General features: G+C 38.3%; 1 protein-coding gene across 1 annotated transcript in view; it reads right to left on the bottom strand.

Annotated features, from left to right (window-relative positions):
* COX10 (cytochrome c oxidase assembly factor heme A:farnesyltransferase COX10) overlaps positions 1–12,887 on the bottom strand; it is a 92,824-nt gene that overhangs the window by 45,324 nt on the left and 34,613 nt on the right. The gene's annotated exons all lie outside the window — the stretch shown is intronic.

The following is a 12,887-nucleotide window of genomic DNA, read 5'->3' as shown; positions in this document are numbered from 1 at the left end:
TTGCCCCTTTGACTGAATATTTAGTCAAACTGAATATTTTTTGTTCAAACTTCCAAAAACTTTTGCGGGAGGAAAACTGCACAAAGCATGTATTGAAAGTCAGATATCCCACAAAAGTACTATCAGATACCATCTCTATGTAGTTAAGTCCCTGCACCATAACACAATAAAGCCGGATAAATTTTCATATTTTTTTTAGTTTAATTTGTCAAACATGTCCCTAGTGTCAGATTAGTACTTTATTTTCAAAAGGTAAGTGGATTTAAGCTGCAATCCTATAAACACTTGCCTGAGGGTAAGTCCCAAAGAACACAATAATGGGGCTTATTACTGAGAAGACATGAACAGGACTGAGCTCCAAAATTACTTTTTCCACATATTCTACTTCAGGATCTTGTCCATAATTGTTCATCCAGCTTCCTATCAGTTTGGTGTCATTAAAATATGGAGAACACTAAATCACCACAGCTCATTTCCTCATGAAGTTAGAAACCTCAATACCAATCAGTACAAACTACTCAACTGTATTAATATGCAAATGTATTCTCATTGCATCCACACTGAGTTGATACTTTCTGCTACTTTTATATTTTATGTTAACTGTATTATTAACAGAACAATTTTAGATTTCAGATGGAATAGACTGACATAGGCTAAGCTGATAATTAAAGAATATTATAGTTGCACATGCCTGAGCATGCCAAAATAACAGCAGGCAATTTACATACGTAGAAAAGCTTGTAAACTTTTTACATGCTAAAATTTGACAATGAACTTGCTCTGGCTGAAATGAAGGGTTGACTGAAAATGATTTCTTTCTATTAACCTATGTTGTACAATAGGGTTTTTCCATATAATTTTTCTAGACATACCTATTTAAATTACTGAACATTAATGCAGCCATTTTATCTGTTAAGCAACATGTTAACTGTTAGAAAACCAGGCAATGAAAAGCTACATACTCCCTTAGAGATTACTATAATTCAACCAATAAAAAGCCTGAAACATAAACCAAGGTGTAAAGTGACACTGGCATTTATTAATATTTAGTGCACCTCAAAGCAAGCACAGAGCGGAAATATGGTCCAACAGTTCCAAGGCAGAACATAGCAGGAAAAATAAATTTGATTTACAACAATCCCTACCTTTTAAAAATAATAATAAAAGCAGACTGTAGGCCCTTTCCCTTTAAAATATTTAATAGCTGATATCATTAGGAGAGTCTCAAATCACATTTTTAACATATGGGAACTTGAGGAAACTATCATCTGCAATCCATAGTTTAATGGATGATATTATTTTAACTACCTTCCTCCATTTCAAAAGCCATTCAGATGGCTTTTGAAAAAGTATGATGTGCATTTTTCAGTGGGGTTTTCCCCATTTCTACCATGAAGCAAGATCTAAACGTTTTCACATTCTCTTCCTCAGGCATCTGTGCTTCTCAAGAGCCAAGATGTTTAGTTTCTTATAATCTAAGACACTACAGTGCTTGAAAGCTGACACCATCATCCATGGCATCTTAATCATCCTCCTTTTTAAAACTCTCCAAGGAGTAAACTTAAAAGCAGCATCTCATCTTCACTTTAAAGGGAACCAACAGAAAATTTTAATTAACTTGAAATCTTTGCAGAAAACGTATCAGACCCTTCTCTTTGAAACACAGACATCAGAAGTGAATGAAAGCAAAAGTTGTTGTGTGCCTGCTACTAAATTTGATTCAATGATCTTGACACAGATGAACATAGGAAACATTTCCATGATTTAGGAAGGTTATTTTGTAGAGACTGCTACTGAATGAATGTAGAATTTCTGCACACTCCCTTTCCTATTAAATTCTGAAAGAAGGCCTATGATTAACACCACATTTGGCTCACTTCATTTAGGATGCCGTTAGGCTTATAAGCTAAAAAAATCAAGAAGAACAAAAGGAGAGAAGAAGGAAGAGGCAGAGTAGGGAGATTAGTTTTGCAATGCCAGAACATAATACTGGATTGTAAACAGGCATTTATATAATAGTACACCAAGCTGTTTCCACCTCTTGCTTGGACATAAGTGGCTCTTCTTCCTATGGCCAATGACAGGGGCTACAGTTTTTCCACACAAAACAGTAGACCTGCAACTTACATGGGGGTTATGTTCTGGGGTTAGTGCATAAAGCCAAAATTGCATATTGGCAAAGCACATATAGTGCAATGCTGGGTAAGATCACCAAAGTCTTTCCCCCCAAACACCTGCTTCCATTTATTTATTTATTTATTTATTTATTTATTTATTTAGCTAGCTGAATGTGCACAAGTTAAACATAACTTGTGGGTCAACTTTACTTCAATCCCAGGGCAACTGATAGAGCAATGATCTTTTTCACATTTCCTTGCAGCTGCTCCTTCTGTAGCAGATGGCTCGTGTTTCTCTTGTGGTGATCTTCCTGAAAGGTGTGGGAGATGCAACCATTCAATGCCTTTGCAACTCTGACCAGTGGTAGAGGCATAAAATTAGTGCCAGTGGATCAATACTTGAAAGAAAAAAATGGAGAAGATTTCTGTTTTATTTCATAGTTCCTATACTATAGATTTAATGGAGTCGGTATAAAATCTCCCTTGTTCAAGTTAGCTAGTAGGTACTGCTCCAAGTCATTATGAAGATAACTGAACTAAACAAAATAGGTCTCACTTTTCTCTCATCTTCATTATGTCAGAAATGCAAGCTGACAACTTCACAGAGACTCATTTGTTAACACATGCATACAAACCTGTTGCTGGGGATCTGAAAGCTGCCAAGATGTGTTTGTAATTCCAGCATTGCTGAAATCCCCCAAACGCAAAGATAAAAGGGCAAGATAAGGTACCCATCAATCTTACAGAAAAGGTAAAGGAAAGATTGACAAATAAATACCACCAGATCCACTTTCCTAAACAAAAGATATCACAAACTATTAACTTCATCTTAGAAACCACTTAGGATAACTATCTCTGGCACAACTTTCTCTATATAAATACAATGAAAGACAGACTCTTTTAAAAGCCTTAAAAAATTCTTAAAATCGATTGCTTCTGGAAAGCAGGAAAATAAGAAAAGGTATTTTCATTGAAGGAGTGCTTAGATGTCGAAGAAATAGAAGCATTAGACTGACAAATTGTCATCATGTTTTCTAGTGTCACCTTCCGAGTAAAAAAAGTATGGGGAATACCAGCAATTTCCCTATTGATTCCAGTGTAACATGAAGACCTGGTGTAACATAGTGATCCAGTTCACAAGTAGCACTAAGTAAAACCATGGCTTAGAGTGACTGAGCAAAAGTGCAGGTTCCTGGATTTAAGATAGTTTCAGATTTCAAACTTCTTCCAGGAGTTTAGAAGTTTGTTACTCACAAGTAGCGAGCTGTGCCAGTGGTTTCTGCATTAAGGTTTCTCTACAACCTTGTTTAGCTTACCTCTACCTCACCCTGTCTGACCTATCTGTTAAAACTTCTGTCACTTATTGATGCATAATTTAACTTTTCAATAACTTTAATATATGAATGTTTTTCTTACAGGAGGATAAATTCTGGTTAGGGAAAAGTATTTACACTATGTGTGAAGTGAGCTGCAATAATTTATTTTTTTCAAGTATATGGAATGGGCAGCTCCAACACAAAACACTCACTGTATGTTATATATGGCTTTCAATGGATGAGATCGTAGGAAATGGGGAAAATGTTGTTTCAAGTTGTTTAAAACTCTTTTTTCATATTGTAACATTGAGTTTTAAAACTAACTGTTGCAATTTGCCCTGGAATCTTAGGGTAAAGAGTGGATAATAAACAACAACAACAACAATGTAACATAGCATGCAGCTGCAAGGGACATTTTGTTTGTGATATTCTTAACTGAAGCAAACTAACCAGTCTACTGCCATGGCTGCAGTCATTTCTGATGAATTCTCATCTAAATGTACATTTAGTATTAATTTAAATGACTCTACTCTGAGGAGAATTAACACTGCCACACACACACACACAGATATGGCATAACCTGCCTGACAGCCACAAGTAACTTAGTCCTGCCTCCTTAATAGTACACAACCAACAAACGTGATTTTAAAAAGAGCAGAGGAAGTTATGGAATAAAAGTAAACTCTTTCTCTGCTCCAACCACTCATAATTAATCTTCACAAGGAGCAGCCACTAAGCCCATTTCTATCATCCAATGTAGCTTTTAAATTAACTTATTCTTAATTTTTAAAACTCTTGTAACACACTTTACAAAGCTGCTTTACATGCTGCATACACTTATAAATATTAATTGTAAAAGAACAGTGTGCTTCAATTAGTGGAATTTTCTTCTGGGAAGTTGTCCAGAATTTTTTTTTATCATCTGAAAAATCCCAGAACTGTTGTTTCAAAGCTTTTGAAGAAAGAAATCTACTTTGACAATTAAAAAGCACTAAACAAAGACGAGTGGGGAGGAAATGAATATTGCTTAAAAACAAACAGCCCCAACAGAAATCTAGTTTGTCTGAAAAAAAAGTAAGAAGGTACAAATGCTTGTGTTTCATGTTTAGCAACAAATAGAAGGTGGGGGTGTTTTTACAATCTGTCCCCATACTTCATAGAATTTCCAAGTCGAAATATATTTCAACTGAAATGGAATATATATCATATTATGCCAGCTTTCACTACTGAAATGAGACTGTTCCATTTGGTAAATTGTTTTGGAAAGTAGCTGCTCCTGTAAACCCCACTTTTTTTTTTAACTTTGGGGTAGGAGGGTGAAAATGGCTGAAACTTCCGGAGGAGGTAATTCACATACTCAAATGTGCACGAACTGACACTGTATGACTCTCATACTTCAGGTTTCACATCTGGAGGATGATGCTTTGCTTGAAAACATTGGTGTGTGAGTAACTTATCCTTCAAAAGAGAGAGCCAATATTTTCACATGAGGACCCTTCAAACATACAACCCAGCGTTCTATGTGGAATCTGAGAACATATGTGCACATCACTTCCTGCGCCACTGAGTAAGCCTAGAACAGGGGTAGGCAACCTAAGGCCCATGGGCCAGAAGCAGCCCACGGGGGTAATTTAACCAGCCCACGAGCCATCCCCGAACCGAGCCACCCACTTGGCGAGTCCCCGTGCGCGGCACGAAACCGGCGTGGGGACTCGCTTCTGCGGTGCTGGAAATCGCATCTGTGCAGACGCAGAAACCAGAAATTGCAGGCGCACATGCTCACACGTGCACTATCCGGCGCACGAAGGGATCTCCGCTGGAGTGAACTGGCCCAGGCAAAGTAAACTTTGCCGACCCCTGGCCTAGAATCTTGTTTCAGGATTGAAATGAAAAGAGAGAATATGGGGGAGGTGGACATTCAACTCTAAAAAGCATAAGAGTGAATACAGACTTTGTTTTAGAGACATGCATGCATGCTTCATACATAATTCATATAAACTGTATATTTATTTTAAAAATGCTGAAGCTGGGTGCCTTATTCTTCAGATCTGTTTTTCCCTATTTGCTTTTTTAAACTAGTAGCTCTTTCTGAATTACTACATTTCCAGATGCTTTGCTCATACCCTCTTGACAGAGGAACAGTTGTACTTATTTGCAGACAAGTTGTTGACAATTCATCTAAGCTTATAAAAGCTGGCAGAGAGATACCCTGGCACAGATATCTGACACCGCAACTGACTGCTCTTCTATCTATGAAAAATATTAAGGAATCCAATCAGAATTTAATTGCCTACTCAAGCAGATAACATCAAATTCAGTGAACACTGTACATGGAAGTATAGATGAAAGAATAAACTCGCATATGTCCTTATGATATTATAGGGAAGATGCAGAAAGTTAACCTCCGCACATACACAAAGTCCTCTCCCTGTGTTAACTGAAAAACAAAACATGATTTTTAAAGCAAGGGGAAACTAGTTCTGCATGTCCAAGGGGCTTTTGACTTTTGTTTCTTGGCAGAATACCCATTCTGGATATCAACAGAATGCTTGCCATATCACGTAGCAAAACACTTTGGAAGGGGATGTTCCAAAAGCAGCTAGTGCTAAAGTGAAGAGCTCCCACTGACCTCCTAGTGGACACTCCCAGGCTCTTTAAGTACTTATTTGGATCTCAGCCTATAACAGGATTTCCAGTCTTTATAAAGAAAACACAGGATACTTCCTTTGTGGGAAATACTTTTGTATTTTCAAGGCTAGAAAATGCTCTACATGTTCACCTAAGCCAACCACGCTGATAAGGAGACACACAACCTTTCTTAAATGGTGTTTATCTGAGAGGTAGATACCTGCTCACACCACTAACCACTCTGGTGACAGGCAAAGAGCTGATGGGCTGCAATACATGGTATGTGCTAAGTGGACTTTGCATATACTGGTGTGAGCTTCACCCACAAGGTACTCCTGCTGGTGAAGGTGAGGGCAGGAAGAGAGGGGATGTAGCTCTCTGGGCCTCTGGAAATTTGCTCCGGAAGATTGGGGGATGCAGGGCGAAAGGAAAATAGGCAGAAATCACCTCCTCTTTTTGCCACTGAGAGCCTCCATTGGATCAGAGTCCCTGGAGGCAACTCAGAGTTCAAGTCAAAGTACTTAAGGAAGGTGACATCAAGCCGTTGTTTTGAATTAGTACATAAGGTTTCAGTTTACTTCTCAGCTAGGGTGACAAAGGACCAGAAATCCCCAAAATCCCAAATGGAACAAGGAAGTGCAATAAATAGTGCACAGTACCTAGCATTCCATACACTCTTTTCTGCCTCTAATGCAGAGATATTAAGTTCCTGATAAAAAGAGTCAACAAAAAAAGTTTAATGTTATTAAGGCTAGCAAATGAAGGTTTTCACATTTCAATGCTAAATTCAGGGAGACAGACAGTCATTCAGAACCCCCTGGATAGGTAATGTTGGTGTGTTTAAGAGGGATATTAGGCTTGTAATTATATAAAAATGCTTTTCTACTTAACAATCATGGGAATACAGTGAATTCACTCAGAGACATATTTATTGATATGTTAAGATGGGTCAGTGAGGAAGGATAGATTTTAAGGGAGGACACATATGTTAAGTGCTCAAGTCTAACTGTAACAGCAAAAACAGTTTCATGTTCCCCAGTGTGTAAGAGTTAAATGCCTTATTCTTTAAATCAGTAAAGATAGACATAGAGACCTATTAACAATTATTCCTATTTTCAAAACTACACGCAAACATTACCAACATTAATTCTGAGTACACTTGTGGGGGGTTAATTATTCCAATTTCACAGATGAAGTAACCAAGACACACACAGAGAGAGCAAGATTAAGTGTTTGTTCAAGATGAGGGTATACCTTAATATTGAGCCATCTAAAAGATGGTATCTCTGTAAGACAGACTGATACAATGTTGACTCTCAAAGATGAAAATTCAAATCAGACAGTAAATTGGCAAGCAGAAAATGTTAAGTCCAAAGAAAACATTAGTCTTGGTGGCTAAGAGTGTTTTTCACAGGCTTCAGCTAGTAAGACAACAGTGACTGTTCCTGGACCGGGGCTGCTTGACTAGTGGTTCAGGCACTGGTAACTTAAAGACAGGACTACGGCAAAGTACTCTACATGGGGATTCCTTTGTGTTTGGCTTGGAAACCACAGTTAATGCAAAATGCTGCAGCACAATTGCTGACACAAGTGTCAGCATTTGTGCTCAAATATTTGCACTGCCAGCAAGGTCACTACTGCACTGAGATCCAGATGTTATTATCAGTATTTCAGGTGCTCACCACCTTGCAATCAGTTTACTTAAGAGATTGCCCGACTCCATACGTCCTAACTCACTCACAACAATCTTCATAACTTGCACTTCTACAAGGGCCACACAATGTCTATTCCACATTTGTAAGAAGTCATTCCTTTAGTGTGACGGCACCTGTACTTTAGAACTTCTTGCCTCTTGACATTACGCAGACACCATTACTGAACTCTAATTCTGAAAATCTTCCTGTTTCAGTGGGTCTATCCAGCCACATGATTAACATGTGTTCTTAAATCTGTTATGGATGTTTTATTGTGTTTTATTGCATTAAAGTGCTTTCAAACATTTTAAACAGGTTTTTAAATTTTTAACAAAGAAGTGTTTGCCACCCTGAGTTCCTTTGGGAGGGAGGGTGAGATATTTATTTATTTATTTATTTATTTATTTAACAAATAAATAAATATTGAGGTAATGGTGATGACTAGCATAGTTGAAACACTGCTATCCATTGGATGCTATAGTGTTTACTAGCTGGAAACACGCCCTGGGTTCCGAGTTCAGTTGATTGCTAGATTTTATTATTATTATTAAAGCTATAACAGTAGGAGCTGCTTCCCTGGTGCCTACAGCTGGTATTGTGTAATAGAGTTCCAAAGCCATCAACTGCTGCTGGATAAAGCTTCAAGGAAGAAGACTGTGTAGCCCTAGAAATTCATGATGGACAAGCCAGGTCAAGAAGATGCCTTGTGTCAGGGGAACTGCCTGCGACGTAAGCCCCAAATTCAACACAGGTACTGAAGTGGTAACAGCCACAGCTGATGTTGAGAGCAGGCTGACTCCCACAGAAAGCGGTGTCTTAGGCATGCTAAAGGAAATTGCCATTGCATCAATAATGGCCATATGAATGTACCATAAGTCACATTTATGAAAATTGTAGCAGAAGCCAAAAGGTTCTTATCTTCACAACTAGGGAAGCCATATTACAATCATCATGAAGGTGGGAGGAAAAAAGACAACGACCTGTAAATAACCTTCATTAAAGTATCTTGATGCCTAAAACAAATCTCAGTCTTTCCCAGCTTGAAACATGTCCGATTCTAGAAATCCAATTGTTAAAGCAAAACTCCCAGCATATAACAGGGCCCCTAAAGCAAAGGAATGACATAGCAGACAGAAATAAAGGGATATACCATATGTTGAGTAATAAAACTGGCAAACCTAGAAAGGTTCAAATACAGCTATTATACACACCTGGGCAAAAGGGGTGGGGGGGGTGAGGAATCATTAAGCAATCTGAGAACCTGCAAACAAAGAAACTGTAAAATTCTTAACTGTAAAGCAAAGGAAACACATCTAATCCCTCAGGAGTTTAAGTATGTATTTCAACTGGGTTATCCCATCCCTCAAAAGGACATAGAACGACACAAAAACCTACAGATATACAATATATCCACTGTGCGACTGTAGGCATTGAGCCAAATAGCGTCAGTACCCAACAGCCCTGGCACCTGTTGGTTTTGTCATCAACAAATATATTACCACTTTGTGGCACAGAGGAAAGGAAAACACTATATTAGAAATGCTCGCCTACCTCCAGAGAAGGCAAGAGAAGCAACTGGCATGTGCTTTATGGGAATTTAGTGTGATAGGGGAATTGGTTATGAGAAGTAGCATTGCAGGAGTTTGAACTTTTGTATATTTCAATTTCCTGTGCACCTCAAACATATGTGAACTGAACACCACACATTGTAGCTCGAGTATGCAGACTTTAGGCTGTTCTCTCTCCCTCTCCCTCTCTCATACACAAACACACACAGAGAGAGGGGGAAAGAGAGAGTTGCATTTATAACAACATTTATGCACCTACACCGTCCAACTGGAAACCTAGGACCAAAGATTTGCATAACACTTGCAGCATAAAAGCATAAATATTCAGGACAAAGTTATGTGGAAACCTCACACAGTAAATGTAGGGTATAATTAAAGAAAAGGCAGCAAGAGAAAAAGCCTTTAAGGAATCAAGTTTCTATTTTTGTTTTGTCTGATGCATGTAGTGTTTCCAATATATTTATACCTATATATCCTCTAACAGAAATGACAAAGAACATATGCCATGGTTCAGAAGTGGAACTCAAGCTCTGCATGCAGAAGGTCCCAGGTTCATTCAGGCATGTCCAGGTAGGACTAGGAGAGATCCATCTGAAGCCCTGCAGAGCTGCTGCCAGACAGCAGTACCAATGGTCTGATTCAGCACAAGACAGCTTCCTATGTTCCTAACAATAGGAGGAAGGTTGCTTACCCACTCTATTCTTGTGGCGTCAGATTGGCAAGCCTAGCTGAATTCAAATATTCTATGATTTTTTCAAGAACAGAATATATTCAGAAAGCACATGGGATTCAAATAAACAGGGTCAATAAATCCATTAGGGCAAGGCGTCATAATAACTGTGTTGCTAGGAGGAAAATGCCTCTACAGTGGGGTCGGCTGGCCATCCAGATGTTCAGACTCCAACTTCCATCAGCCACAGCCAGCATGGCCAATGACCAGGGATGATAGGACTTGTACTCCAACATCATCTTACATTCAATCTTCCTTAATTTTCTTGTATTCTTTGTTTTAGATTGTGAGCTTTTGAGAGAATGTATAACCACAGTGATTGAGAACTCCACAGAGTTCCTGTGCACTGTGAGCAAGAAGTGTTTCATTCACTTGAATATCAATGACAGACTTCCACATGCATCACAACTGTGAGCCCCCATCTTTCTCCAGCATTGAAATGAATAGAAAAGGTATTATACTTAATTGCTCCTTGTTGAAATGTTGCAGGGAAGAGTACCAAGAGTACAGGCTATATGATGCACATATTCCCACATCTAAATAACCTCTAATATTTGTTTACTGTAGTTCTTCATGGCACTGTTTGTCTAGGAGTTTACAATCCAAGTCAGAAGTTCTCACAGCACATGAGATGAGAATTAGCTGCTGAAGTACTACTTAACTTTGTGTGTGTGTGTGTTGTGCATGTACACACAAACAAACACTGTATATGATAAGTGAGAAGCATGTTTTGGAAGAAAAGACAGGGATGCTATTTACTAAGATATTTTGCAAGCAACAGAAATGTCACAGAAACCCACAAGGGAAACAACTGGGAAACCAAGCCTAGAAAAGTTGGATAAGTGTTAGCAACATTGAGTGAACAAAGATTCAGGGTGTTGAAGGAATAAAAGCACAGATGCTTGCATGCAAAGCAGAAAAGTTCAAAATCTTGGTCATGCTTTCAGAGAAAAAACCCACATGACTCTGAAAGGTCTCCAGCTATGAAGGAAGACAATCTAGGAAGATCATCTAAGCAGGAAAAAAGGCAAGATTCTGACAGCTTTCAACAGCTGTACCTGTGGTCTCTACCATTTGTCTCTAATCATGCCAACTGCTGAGATCATCATCAATCCCCTGTCTGCCACTCTATGTCCATATCAAATGAAGACAACATAGGAAAATCCTGTTAGTTCACATTTTAGATGGACATATGTGGGGCCATGGAAAGAGCCGCTGAACAATTTAAAAATTCTTGCTTTGTGCACTCTCCTTTCCCTACACATCTTTTGCAAAAGCTGCACATATGATGGCTGGAGTATTCTACATTTATGCAAAAGCCACACATATGATGGCTGGAGTATTCTACATTTAGCAGTATCTCAAGAGGCTTTATCATTCATCATGTGTTCTTAAGAGATTCACACACACATCCCAGGGCTTGTGACGGAAGAATTAATAAATTAACTAATATTCCAAATTATCACTTAGCATAAAGACACAAACATGATGAGCAACATATAAAGTAAAAAAGGTTTAGATCATATGCAGAATGTTTTTCTTCTTTTGGGTCCAAATAGCAAATGTTTAAATGCTGTAAGCTCAAACAAAAGGTTTATTTATCAACTAGTTGCATTAGTTGCACTAATGTGAATCCTTGCATGTGCACAACTGTTTTGCTGAATACTGCCCACAGTTAATATCAGATATTTATTAACATATCTGTAAGTGTTCCACATGTCTATTGGTATGACATTTTATTCTTTAAAAAAACACAAAGCAGTTGGGAAGAAGTGAAAATCTATCCCCCATCTCCATAAATTCTTAGACACTGTCCCCCTACCCAAACATGTATGTTTAGTTTACATGCTGTACAGGACAGGATATGGTTTTGGCAACTGCCAAAAATCAATTTTCCTCAGTGTGAGAGTGTTTTTCTATGTTTGCATTATATCCTACAGACATAAGCCTCAGAACGGAACATCTACACAAAAGATTTCTACTAGATACTGAACAGGCTCATAAACAATACAAAATTTACAAGGGGAAAAGATGGAAGAATGGGATGGAAGAAGAAATAAGTTAATTTAATTATGTACAATGACTTAAAGCAACACAATGGAGTACAATGGAAGAAATGACCAATGGTCTTCTTAAAAACCGGACACTGGAGTAGAGTGGGGACCGTGGCATATTAAAATTGCTAAAATTACTTGAGAATTTAGTACACAGACATAGCTTCCTAGCTTGCATTATAACCACAATTCCACTTCCCAACAGCAAACATACAACTGGATAACTTGTGAACAGCTCCAAAAGAACTATTAGTTACCAGGTTTCTTCTTTAAATTCCAACCATGTACTCTGATGTGTATTCTTCAGAAAATATCTGGCAAATTCCAAAAGTCACATAAGAACACATCAGGTCCGTGGAATTTTACACCTACTTGTAATCAAAGATTTTCCTGAAATTTCCAGAGACTTTTTGCAGCGTTTCTCAGCTTCCTGTATATGCATGTGGAAACAGGGGGGAGGGGGACTGCCACAGGAAACATTAAAAAGATTTTAGGATAAATTGGGAGTATATAGTGTAAACCAAATACCCTCCGGCACAGCCTTCTCCCCCAATACACAATGAAAGTGCTGTGGGTTAGAGGGTACACTGTAAGGGTGATTAAAAACAAACGGTTATCAGATGTTTAGGGAAAAGGAAAGTGAAGGAGGAAATAATGTTGGTTTCCTTGAATATACTGAGAGAGAAATATTGCTGCAATAAGAGGGGGCGGGGAACCCTACATGTTTGCTGAGAATTATACTTCTAATACCTTGTTTCAAATAACCAGTACTATTTTTTC

The sequence above is a fragment of the Podarcis erhardii genome (genome assembly GCF_964252035.2).
Source record: "Podarcis erhardii genome assembly, chromosome: 2".
In the NCBI taxonomy this organism is placed as follows: Eukaryota; Metazoa; Chordata; class Lepidosauria; order Squamata; family Lacertidae; genus Podarcis; species Podarcis erhardii.
Note: the sequence above shows the minus strand (reverse complement) of the source record. Positions and strands in the feature narration are given on the sequence as shown.